Source organism: Oncorhynchus clarkii, chromosome 26 (genome assembly GCF_045791955.1).
Source record: "Oncorhynchus clarkii lewisi isolate Uvic-CL-2024 chromosome 26, UVic_Ocla_1.0, whole genome shotgun sequence".
Lineage (NCBI taxonomy): Eukaryota > Metazoa > Chordata > Actinopteri > Salmoniformes > Salmonidae > Oncorhynchus > Oncorhynchus clarkii.
This window is the reverse complement of record NC_092172.1, coordinates 29,277,965-29,291,624: the sequence shown is the minus strand read 5'-3', so window position 1 is coordinate 29,291,624 and position 13,660 is coordinate 29,277,965. Positions and strand designations below refer to the sequence as shown.

The 13,660-nt window shown below is 41.5% G+C and overlaps 1 protein-coding gene across 2 annotated transcripts in view; it reads right to left on the bottom strand.

Moving 5' to 3' along the window:
* Positions 1-12,469, bottom strand: part of LOC139384466 (talin-2-like) — a 135,787-nt gene extending 123,318 nt beyond the window's left edge. For both annotated transcript variants that reach the window (XM_071129241.1, XM_071129242.1), the window contains exon 1: positions 12,351-12,469. The gene's annotated coding sequence lies outside the window, so the exon portion shown is untranslated. The remainder of the gene's footprint in view (positions 1-12,350) is intronic.
* Between the last annotated feature and the right edge of the window lie 1,191 nt (positions 12,470-13,660).

Below are 13,660 nucleotides of genomic sequence, written 5' to 3'. Positions count from 1 at the left end.
AAACATCACATTCGAGTGATCTTCACACCAAAAAGCTCTAAAACAGGATAGCTAACGCTGATGTTGGGACCTTGACAAACTTAACAGTCTGAGTGATGACCATGAAAACACACAGGGCTGGTGGCTATTGCTAATTAGCTATGTTCAACAAGTATATTATTCTTCTGGCTTTATCTAGCTCTATTTGTGATATTTTACCTTGCTAGGTAATCAATACTCCGATGACACCTGTGATGTCGTAGACAAAAAACATCTAAATGAGGTTTTGTTAACTTGCACGAGCTGCATCTCAAGTTGGAGGATTCTATATTGACTCCTACGTAAACAAAGCCCTTTCTGGCGTGAACCCACACGCGCTACTTTTCATGATACAGCTAGGAAATGGGTCTATCCAGCTAGGAAATGGGTCTATCCTGCACTACTGTTGAACAGGGCCCATGTAGTGGTATATTAAAAGGGCACTTAAAGAGCTATTTTCTGGTCACAGTGGATGCATTTACTGTTGTTGCATAGGGCAGTGACAGTGTCAGATAGGTCATGTTTGAAAGGACTTGAGAAGCAAAGCAGCACTAAACATTTCAACACAAGAATGTGTCAAATAGGGCCATTAAAACAAGTTTGTCTTGGAACATCATGATGCAGAAGCCCGAAGGCACTTTAGGCCTAGTAATTAGAGCCAAGCAGAAATAATGTATTTGTAAGTCACAAGTCAAGATCAAAATGCAACAAAAGCAATTAAGCAAAGTAGAAGGGGCTTCCATTTCTGACTAGATTATACATGAGAAAACATGGGGAAAATCTTGCCCAACCAAAATCAATTATTGGTAGGTTTATCAATGGACATTCCATTCTCTGTTCAGTGTTTTTAAAATCATTTTCTAAGACGCCACGTGGTCCTCTTTGAAAAATAAATTCCATTCTAAAGACACCAACATGAAAATGTGTCAATACTATTCCCAGGACAGGAAAAGGTAACAGTAATACTTGTTAACCAGGTCGGACTTCAATCAAACATTGACACTTGTCTGCAAAGTGCAAATTCCTGCACAATAGGATGAATACACCATCTACTCAGGTTTCCAGAGGCTCACTGGGGCTGTACAGTGACAGTAAAAAACTACCAACTATATAACTGGCCCCTGATCGCTCCACATATAGCTTGAAACACTTTGGCATTAAGGGCGGGCTGAAGGGGAGCAAGTGTCTAAGAAATGGAAAGTACAGCACCTTCAGAAAGTATTCACACCCCTTTACTTTTTCCACATTTTGCGGTGTTCCAAAGTGGGATTAAATGTTTGTCATTTAAATTAATAGAAACAAAGAATGTATCTTGGTTAGATAAATATTAAACCCATGTTAAAATCACCTTTGGCAGCGATTACAGCTGTGAGTCTTTCTGGGTAAGTCTAAGAGCTTTGCACACCTGGATCGTACAATATTTGCACATTGTTTTTACAATGCTTCAAGTTCTGGCAAGTTGGTTTTTGATCATTGCTAGACAGCCATTTAAGTATTGCCATAGATTTTCAAGCCAATTTAAGTGAAAACTGTAACTACGCTACTCAGAAAAATTGTGTGTTTTAGGTTATTGTCTTGCTGAAATTATGAATGTCTCCCAGTGTCTGTTGGAAAGCAGACTGAACCAGGATTTTGACTGTGCTTAACTTTATTCTGTTTCTTTTGATCCTAAAAAAAACTCCCCTAGTCCTTGTCGATGACAAGCATACCCATAACATGAAGCAGCCATCATTATGCTTGAAAATATGTGGTACTTTGTATTTGCCTCAAACATAACGCTTTGCATTCAGGACAAAAAGTGAATTTCTTTGCAAACAGGAACCCTTTTTTTGAATATTTGTATTCTGTGTAGGCTTCCTTCTTCTCACTCTGTCAATTAGGTTAGTATTGTGGAATAACTACAATGTTGTTGATTCATCCTGTTTTCTCCTATCACAGCCATCACAGCCATTAAACTCTGTTTTAAAGTGACCATTGGCCTCATGGTCAAATCCCTGAGCGGTTTCCTTCCTCTCCGGCAACTGAGTTAGGAAGGACGCCTGTATATTTGTAGTGATATATATATAATTTTTTTACCTCTTTTTCTCCCCAATTTCGTGGTATCCAATTGTTGTAGTAGCGGGACATCCCACAACCCAGCCATCTTGTCTCATCGCTACAACTCCCGTATGGGCTCGGGAGAGACGAAGGTTGAAAGGCATGCGTCCTCCGATACACAACCCAGCCAGCCGTACTGCTTCTTAACACAGCGCGCATCCAACCCGGAAGCCAGCCGCACCAATGTGCACCTGGCAACCTTGGTTAGCGCGCACTGCGCCCGGCCCGCCACAGGAGTCGCTGGTGCGCGATGAGACAAGGACATCCCTACCGACCAAGCCCTCCCTAACACGGACGACGCTAGGCCAATTGTGCGTCGCCCCACGGACCTCCCGGTCGCGGCCGGTTACGACAGAGCCTGGGTGCGAACCCAGGGACTCTGATGGCACAGCTGGCGCTGCAGTACCCTTAACCACTGCGCCACCCGGGAGGCACGTGACTGGGTGTATTGATACACCATTCGAAGTGTAATTAATAACTTCAGCATGCTCAAAGGGATATTTTAAAGTCTGCTTTTTTTTTTTACCCATCTACCAATAGGTGCCCTTCTTTGCGAGGCATTGGACAACCTTCCTGGTCTTTGAGGATGAATCTATGTTCGAAATTCACAGCTTGACTGAGGGACCTTACAGATTATTGCATGTGTGGGATACAGAGATGAGCTAGTCATTCAAATATCATGTTGAAAACCATTATTGCACACAGTGGGTGCATGCATCTTATGTGACTTGCCAAGCACATTTTTACTCGTGAACTTATTTAGGCTTGTCATAACAAAGTGGTTGAATACTTTACTCAATACATTTTATTTTTAAATAATTTGTTAAAATTGAAAAACATAATTCCACTTTGACATTACGGGGTATTGGGTGTAGGCCAGTGACAAAAAATCTACATTGAATCCATTTTAAAATTCAGGCTGTACCACACTGTACAAACATTCAACATAATAGGCACTATTTATCCGACACACAGGGTTAGGCTAAGTAGCCTCTGGTTGTGATTCAACAAACACAGTCCTCTGAACAGAACGAGATGCAGAATTGCTAATTAGATTATTTATTTGGGAGAATCAGTGATTCTGTGCAGTCCGACTGCAATGTACGTAGTCAATCTCAAACATGCACATACTGTCCTCTGTCTCTAGCCTCTCAGGATGAGTAACCAACCAAGTGTGGAGTGGGTGGAACAACTTGAAACCATGACCCTCCCTCAACTACCAAGGCAGGCAGGAAGGCTAGCTGGTAGCAAGAAGAGAATCTATCCTTATAGGAAAACCAAAAATAGAAGCCCTTGCCTGAAGCCAGGCTTGGGAAGAGGCAGAGCAGAGGGGTGGGTTCCACCCACATGATCTCAACAATACAACCAGGGCCAGACACACTTTCTGGGGTATTCCAACCAGGAATGCCATTTTCAGCATGGTTACCACCTCAACGGAGTCAGAACAGGAATACATTTCTGATGAGTGATATGAATGGTAGAATTCTGTCAACAAATAATACACAATCATCAGAAGTCCATTTGTTTATGAGCATTTGGGGATAAACAAGGTGACTTAGCAATAATTGGTTTGAACAACCAATGAGGGAATGTCCAATGTGTAGCAAAGCTAGTAGCAATACCAGAATGAAAGCACACCCAAAAGCACTTCAACCCAGCTTGAACAACAAAGAGAATCAGGTGCTGGACTAAAGTTTAATTTATCCCACGACACTTCAACATCCAGGAACATAAAGGAGCAATATTACTTTGGGCTATAAGACCGTTCCACTCACATCAGCCAGGTTTGACTTTCTCTCATGAAAAAGGAACATTTCACATTTTTACAAAAAGTAGTTCCACTGTCAGTTTGTATCAGTCTTGCAGATCAGAACAACTCAACCAGACAAAGTTTGAAACCTGTTCACTCAGATTGGAGAGAGGCTACTCAAAGGGCTCGCTAAACTGAAATCGAATTCTGGATTCCTCTCTGGGCTAAATAAGGTCACAAGGATCAAGGTCAAACAGGCAGACTACACAGTGTGTCAGGCAGTGACATGGCCAATCATCACAGCATCTGAGCTCATAGCAGTGTGTCACTATCATGGCTGCGTTTACACAGGCAGCCCAATTCTGATCTTTTGCCCAATTATTAGCAAAAGATCTGATCTGATTGGTCAAAATACCAATTATTTGCAAAAGATCAGAATATGTTTGCCTGTGTAAACAGCCTAAGTAGTCAGAGTTTTACACACCTTAGGCAAGTAGCCACACGATCAGACATTGCAATGCTGTGGTCATTTACAGTTAGGAGACAACACGGTGTGTCAGGTGGCAGGTAATGACATGGCTAATCATCAAAGACTACGAGCTAATAGTCTGTGTGTGGTTTTACATATGATAGCCAAGCAGTCATTGCAATCCAATGCTGTGGACAGTTACTGTTAGCAGACACCTGATTACAGATCAGACATTTCTGTCCCGGTGACTAAGAGACATGAGTCCCGGCCCCCGAGGGGCCTGGTGACCATGCCATCCATGGACATCTGCCAATACCAAAGTCCAGCAATAGCAGAGGCTTTCAGCTGCAACCTCAAACAGATTTCAGAGCAGATCTGCTTTCAGCTGCGGTGATCCAGTATGACAGTTAGTTCCCCTAGCACTGGCCTGGGCCAAAGGAGGGTGGGTTCAGGGGTTGTGTCCCAAATGGCACCCTATTCCCTAAATAGTTTATTACTTTTGACCAGGGCTCTTTAGGGAATGCAGCCAGTGACACGACACCTTGAATTTGGCCCAAAGGCCAGTAAAGTGCACCTTCTTAAGGACACCTAATAATGTGTAATGGGAAAGTATGATATCCTGTGTCCGATTTTGGCATATAAACATGTTCAGTACAAGCTGGAGTTCCGTGGTATGGGGTTATCACTTCACAGGCTCTGTCCCTTTCATTAAATAAAAACTTGTCTGTTGTTAAATTACATTTTTATAATGTAAATGTAAGTCGTTAGAACCCACAATCGCTTTCAATTACAGAATGCAGTTAATTTGAAATGTATTTTCTAATGGTAACGGATCACTGTTGGAGGAAAGGACAAAGTCAATACAAACTAATTAAATATAACAACTATTTCAATTAATCATTGAGAAAAGCCAAACTACATCCAAGGCAATTAAAGCAATATAGTTAACAGTGTAAGTGGATAATTAGCTGATTCTAGCACAGAAGCTAATGTAACAGGTTGCCAACAGTTCCTAGAAGATACTACAGTTGTTAAAGAGATTGAACGGGATGTTAAGCACTTACAAATGGGTAACATATTGTACGAATTGGAATTAGATAAAAAAAATTGTGGGATATAACATATTATACAAAATGGATGACTCGTTTTGGCTCGTTAACACTATTTTTAAAAACTACTGACAAATTATGCAAAACCTTAATAAAATACATCTTTAAATCTAGAACCAGTCATAATTCAAGTAATTTTGGTCTAGCAGAAGGAGGAACAGCAACACCATATAAGATATGAGGAACAGTTGTGGAGTTAGTAACACATCTCTCCAGGCTATGGGCCTACGTTTGGAGTGCTGCATGGGTCTGGATATGAATCTGTAAAGTTGCTTTTTGCAAAGCTTCAGACTTTAATTTTCACAAAGACACCATAGGCTACAGCCAAATGAAAGATCTTATCAGAACAGACCCCATTTTTAAAACATAATTCTCACAAATGTTCCTTGCCATTTGAACTAATGCAGCTTGTTCTGTCAGTTTACACAGGCTACAGATGAAGGGCCATTGTCTCACATGACATAACAGTGAGGACTCTCCTGCATGGCAAACACAGGCCAGAGAAGTTGTATTCAAGAGGCAATTCCAGAGAAATAGCATCACTGAATCATCTTAAAAAAGGTACAGTCTTGGATCTGTTCAATGGTCATTTCAGTTCTATTTAGTCCTACTCATTGACTGCATTTAGAAGTCCATCTATGAATCTGAGAGGGGTTACATTTCCGCAGCCCCATCCCTCCGCTGTATACCAAAACAAATGGCCGGGCTGCAGCTGCTTTCTCTAATCTCAGAATGTAGCTTTAAGCCTGGCATCTCTTTTCAATTATAGGACTTCTTGCATCAGAACTGCTAAGAATGATCAGCCCTCACCACAAGCATGGACTACCCTTGTGTAATGTACAGAACTTAAACAAACTATTTACAAAGGCCAATCAAGCAGAAATAGCTTTGAGACATGCCTGGCAAGCAGCCATATTTGATTTGCAATGCAAACAGGAAGGCCTTCACATTACAACTCAAATGCATGGAGGCGGATGAGTGGAAGTGGAAGGGACACAGTATGGGACATATTGACTGGAATATGAATACCCAATTTCAACCTCCAACCTTTTGGATCCTGTGCATGTCAGAGGTGTAGTATTTTATCAGTTGCTGTTGGCAGGACTGTTGTCCAGCGAGCTGCAGCTGTGATACTTGAATGGCGTGTGTTGCTTGTTGCTAATTATACCTGAACATGAGAATGTGACAGGGTGGGAGAGCACAGGAGTGCACCCACTGAACCGTGGGTTTGGGTCACATGCTCTTAACTGTCTGGGTCCAAACTAAGTTACAGTTCTCTACACTTCTCCCAGAGTATGCAATAGCACACTTTCTCAGATGGATTTTACAACGGTGGAAACCAATCCCATGCTTTTTAATCAATACACTTCTGGAAAAGGGTGGAGAATCAGATCGTATCCTAACTAAGCGTTAAGCACAGGCAGGCACAGAAAAGCCCTGGTCTTCAAAGTTCAAAAGGAATCCTGCCAAAGTATTGGAATCTCATGATTTGGCTCTTTTGTATAAGGTTACACATAGCTTGGGCTGGGTCACACTGAGGTGTGAAATTCAGATATATTGTTGTTAATGTGCACGAACACAGCCCTGGGGCTGCATTCCAGAACGTGGCTGCTACTATGGACTGCATTCATATAGTAGCTTACCTTTCATACTCACACCTAAAATGGTTCTTAAGAGTATTATAGAGGTTAACTCACTTTTATACCCAAGTATGTTACCCAGTGGAATGATACACAACGCATTAATCAAGAGACTGGCTACAACTCAAGTGATCAAATGATGTAGTCAAATAAAATCAATTGGAGACTAAGGATACACAGTAGTTATCGATAAGAATAGTTCTCTGCCCCAACCACTTCCTCTGCTCTGCAGTCTGCACACATCAACCAAGCCCACAGAGAGCTACTTATCTTCCCCTGCGTCTCATCTCCATCCCAGTAGGCCTGGGCCTCACCTCTCCCCCCAGAACAAAGGCACCTGACTGCTGGCCTTGGCAGCAAAGCCCCCCTCCTCTCCCCTGGTCCTCCAGACCACCAAGTTGACATTGTACATCCTGCTGTCATTATGCTGCCTGTCGACAGACTGGTTGACTCCCAAATAGCACCCTATTCTCTACAAAGCTCATCAAATGTAGTGCACTATATAAGGAATAGGGTGCTATTTGGGACTTAGGGCAGCCTCCAGCCCTGCTCATTACTTCCTCTCCCTGGGTTGTGATGACAGGCAGCAGAGGCCACTCTGAACACAACACAGGCAGGATCAATAAATTAGCCATCACAGTCGTGATGAACTCCTCCACAACCGGATGCTATTGGCCTTAGAGGTCTTTATAAGCCATAAACACATTGGCCTGTGGCTTTGAGGCTCTTATTATCGCCTATAGTTGGAATGTGGCACTATCAGGTTTAGTATGTAAAATACAGAACAATGCATGAACCAGCGGTCAGCACCATGTGGGAAATGGCATGGATGCCAAACAAACTGACAGACTGTAGCCTATAATCATAACAGAATGTGTATTAACGCTTACAATCATATTGCCATTAACGTAGAACAGACCCACATACAAATGCTGTCATGTATCCCATCATCACATATTCATATTAAACTTCTGCTGCTAAAGTGATGTATTCATTGTTCATATTAAACCATGTGAATATAAATACTGCATTCACGACTCCATTCACGGGAAAATAAGGCAGCTATGCTGGTTAGCATCAAACAGCAGTTTCATAAAGGGCTTGATTGTTATTCTAAATACTGTCACTTCATGCCACTCATCTCAGTGCTGGGAATTGGACAAACAGGCCCATTGAAACAGTAAGAATATTTGTCAATCACTGCTGCTTTGACAGAATGTAGCTCAAACTGCTAATAATGTAATGGATGAATACACACGTTTAAAAAGGTCGGAGCAGTTTCTAATACAAGGAGGAAAAGGCTTTTGATTGATGTTTTTCGTGAATGTCAGATGTGTGTAAGCATGAAAACGATAGAAGTTAATGCTGATGATGACTGACCTGCAGTGCATACTAAGCATCAATAAGAACGGTTAAATAGTTCTTATGGAGGAATATTTTACAAATGGTCAAGTAGAAAATTAACCAGGGTTGCGTTCAGTAAGACAAAACGGTGGGTAACAGCGGAATTCAACGGAAACGGTACTGTTCGACCAGTTGAAAATCATTGTGATTATAGTGCTGTACGAGTTGTGATTTCAGATGGTCACACCCATATTGATCAGGCCACACATATCAAATCTGAGCAAACATACCTCAGACTGTTGTCATGACGTTGGCCTGGGGTTAGGATTATGACAGTCAAATACCTCTTTCCCCCTTTTTCCTCTCTCTACCCTACTGATGTCACATTTGTAAAACCCTTGGTTAACATAGAGATTCTGGGAACATCAGAAGGTGGGGGGAAATTAACTATATTCTGGTAATCCGACCAATTGAACATATGCGGTGGTACTTAATGAATATGATGTCAGTTCGGTTGTCTTCTGAGACATTCTCATCAATGATAAGATGACAAACTCTGCAGTGGAAAGTCTACACATCAGAGTTATCGGATTCACATGGAATTGTTGTTCAATTTAAATGTTTGAATATGAAATTATTCGTGATGGGTTGAAACATGATTTTAGCTTCTAAAATGTGAGATTTTGGTTTTCATAAGACAGGGCTCTGCTCAGTCAGTTGCCCGCCCCTGTGAAGGGACATGGTTATAAAACGTTTCAAACACGCCCTCCTCTCCCTTCCTATATAAGCCCTTGACGACAATATAACCTCCTGTTCCGAGGACGTGAGGACGACGGTCCGATGTCAGAATGGTTCAGATAATAACTACAGAACGAAGCCAAAATCAGCGTGAGCTTTGGTTGCGAATTGTATAAACTTTGAACTCTTATTCACTACAGAAGTGATACCTCCTAGCCGTTGAGTTAGCAACAGCCGCTGCAAACGAGGGTTAGGAAGGAACAGACAGAGTATCCCGTCTACCACACAACGACATTACTACAACCTATTCAATTTACCAGCAGAGACATTCTTCAAAGGACAAAGTACTCGGTTGGGCAACACGGCCTTCCATCTACCACCAACCTACCGAAGCGCAGCTCAGAGTAAATATTTATTGCATTTTCCTTTTCCAAATGGACGGTAATTTAGAACGCATATGATACTGTATTTACGATAGCACAGCTTCGCCCTTTGTTCCTCAGTCTTCCCGCTCTTTCACTCAAACCCAACCCTTTTCTTTTGTGTAACCAGTGGTCATTTCTGTTTCACCCGCTAGGGACGTTTTCCTTTATGACGTCATTTGTAATCAAGTTATGATTTAAATATGTGTATGTGTAATTCTGTGTGATTAGTTGGGTTTAATTATTTATTTACTAAATACCTAATTTTGTATTGCTGATTTAAATTGTTAGCCAGGGTTCGTGCAGATAACCAAGAATTTACAACTTTCAGATGAGACTGAATTAAGATGACGATTAATATTGACTGCTATTGATGTAAAATATTACTAGGTCTTTAAGAGTTTATTCGGAAGATAACAGCTCTATAAATATTATTTTGTGGTGCCCGACTCTAGTTAATTACATTTACATGATTAGCTCAATCAATAAATTATTTTATAGAATAGCATAGCCAAAGACACGACACTGTTGATGAACGTGTCAAAGTTTTAGGGAAACGTGTCGTTCAGTACAAACCATCACACAACCTAGCAAACGTTGATGCGACCTGAACGCTCCCCATGTGTATTCAAATACTTAATTGCTTTTCTATGACAGAGTGGAAGACCAATCCTCTGGGAAAAGCCATGCAGCCCCTCCATCGGCTTCAACAACTAGACCAACCACTGAGCTCAATGGTTCTAACGATGAACATAGCCTTACGATGCTTTTGGGAAACTGAGCCCAGGGCTGTTAAATTCCGGTCCTGGAGAGCCCAAACGCTACTGCTTTTAGTTTCTACCTGGCAGTTAATTGCACTTTCCTGGTGTACTCAGTCTTATTAGAAGAAGAGCATGAAAACTAGAAGTGTTTTGGCCCAACAGGATTGGCATTGAACAGCCCTGAACTAGATGAAGAGAAGGGAAGGTGCCAACCCCATGTAGAGTGACATTACCTTACCCTGGCCGATCAATAGGATCAATGACTCATTTCACAGACATACCTACCATACTGGGATTGGTTTGCTGTCCCAACAGAGCTACCAGTCAGTCTTCTGAGACATTATGTACCCAGAACATCTTCACTAGAAGGCCATGTCTTTTACTGGCACGCCAAGGACTAAACCAGGGAGTCTTCTGAACCATGTACTTTTTGTCCATAAAACGGACCCCAAAAAACCTAGCTTGTTCAGCAAACATTTCAAACATCCCCCTTTTTCTGCCACTCATAACAGTGTCAACCTTCTGCTTACCAGCTGAAACCCGATGAAACCAACAAGTCTACCTCTAGCCATACTCCAAGATTCTTATAGGCTAAATGACAAGTTTGCCAAGCTTTACTAGTGGTCCTTTACAAACAGCAATAAAATAAGAATGTATCAACACTGTACATGCAGTCATTTGAATAACCATTCACCACATGAAAAAATAACATTATATTCGTAGTATTCTCAAAAGGATCGAATTGTAGTTATACCAAGCAATGGTAGGCTATACCGTGCAAAATGAATGGTCAATTGATGATATTCTGCATTGAATAGGCTACATGATCACAGTGGTACGTCAATGCAAGTCAAGGGGTGTGGCACTACCATGCGCTGCAAGAAGGCACACAACATCTTTAAATCACAAAGTAAATATAGTAATTCGTGGATACTCCACAGCCAACAATTATCCGGACCGTTGCATATTCCTGGTTACAATGTTGCGGTTCTTAAGACGAGCGACATATTGAAGCGACCAGCACCCACGCTGATGCAAAGCTCACGGACGTGGAAAACTGCTGCTGAAATACAGGACGAGTGTGGTTGGATTTAAAATGTATTCGCGTGCTTATTCGGCCAGATTCACTATGCAATGAGTGCCTCTGATATAGGGAAACAGCTTGGCACACTGTGTTTTGTTTCATATAAAACATATCAAAGCATAGATACTTCAATGGCGTATCATGTATAAACTGAGATAATGCAAAGTTTTAAAATGCGTCTCTAGTCTAGTGGTACTCACTGATGGTAGCGGCTATCGGGCTATAATATGGCGGTTTCAAATCGCCCCCCTCCATGCAGTTACAATTGAATTGCCATGACCCCTACGCATACACAGCCTATATTTCTAACAAGAATGTAGGCTATTTGTTACATTGAATATACTCAGTAATGTTAAGTTTACAAACGTGGTGTTATTATAAAGGGCTCAATTCGCCACTCATTTCACAAACAGAGCGACCCCAAAACACACGGACTTCGACTCCTGCTTCTCTTCTTACCAAACGCAATATATGTGGTAATTTACCCGAAAGGGTACATTTGGTTCTAAACTACTGAATTTCCTGTAGTATTATGAAAATGCAATGACGTTAAGGTGAAATTCCTCCACAACCAACATCCTCTGCAGCCTAATCTCACACCATGAAATGTGATTTTGACCATAAATTCCCGAAAAGTAGGGGACACGCTCACGAATTGAAATAAGAAACTGTATGCACAACAGTGCAGACTTTACATCCCAGTAAAAACTATGCAGTAAGGATAACTCTGAAACAAGACATACAATCCCATTCATTCGATAGTCAAGCAAGGTCTCTACATCGCCTTGCTCGCTGTTTTGCAACGCACTCCCATCAAATCCCCAATTAAACCAAGCATGGACAGAGAGAATATCTCATTTCGACGTCTATTCAAGAAGCAGACTGGACATAATAAGCCGGCAGAAAATGCTATCCTACCTGCTAATGTTCTACTGCTTCATTGCCTGCAATTAGCCCTTCAGATGCACATATAACCAGAAGTCCTGCTCTATTGAGTAAAAACCCCTCCTCGCTGAGGAAATCTCAAAGTGGCCAAATAGTGAACTGTAGTGGTGCTTGGTGTTGAAGGGAGGGGGGGTGTAGGGGAGAGCGGAAATACGTCATAAAAGAGGGACCTTAAGGGGCTTTGTAGTCACTTCTGCATTGTAGACAATTATGTCCGTAGCTGTGTTCCATCTACTGTCGTAAAAAGCGCTTTGAAGTCCATTAGAGGATAGGGTCTGAGAGAGACGTCGCCATGGTACCACAAGCAGGGGCATAATAGTGAAACATAATAGAAGTAGATCAGATGTAACATGCGTTTCCCAAAACACCACACATACTTACCACATCATTGCGCACATGTTAGGCTACACGTCATGAAATATATTGAGACAAATTACAGACAGTAGCCTAGAAGTAGCAAACTATAACTGAATTGACTATACATGAAATGTACAGTACTAGTCAAAAGTTTGGATACACTTACTCATTCAAGGGTTTTTCTTCTACATTGTAGAATAACAGTGAAGACATCAAAACTATGAAATAACAGATATGGAATCATGCAGTAAAAAAAAGCGCTAAACAAATATATTTTAGAATCTTCAAAGAAGCCACCAATTGCATTGATGACAACTTTGCACACTCTTTGCATTCTCTCAACCAGCTTTATGAGGTAGTCACCTGGAATGCATTTAAACAAACAGGTGTGCCTTGTCAAAAGTTAATGTGTGGAATTTATTTTTATTTGACGCATAATTGTATACCTTGCTTGTTTGTATCAATTGCAAAGACATTGGCAAGTTTGTATTTGTAGTCAACTTTGTTCTGAAGTTATCAGCAGAGAGTTAGGGATGAACCATGTGATTCTATGTTTAGTGGAGATTTTCTGTGTATAAAGTGACGCGGTAGGCCAAAAAAAGCATCTAACTACACACTTAGCCCCCCCAGTCTACTATAGAGGAGGAACGCTGTGTAGCCAAACTTGGCCCTTGTTTTCAGGGCAGAGTGTAGTAGAGGAAATAATTCGGCACTCGTTGTCAGGGCAGAGGAATGTGAAAATAAGACAAACCCGTAAGGTGGTGTTAACCCACAGAGTGAGCTGCAGACAGAAGTATAAGGACAACATTATTCCAGGGATTCTGATGTGAACACCCTGGAACACCTACACTCAGTTCAGACCGCCTGCTGCTAATCCTTACCCTTAGTTCTCATGTTAGGCTTTACTTTGTCCAAATGTTTTATTC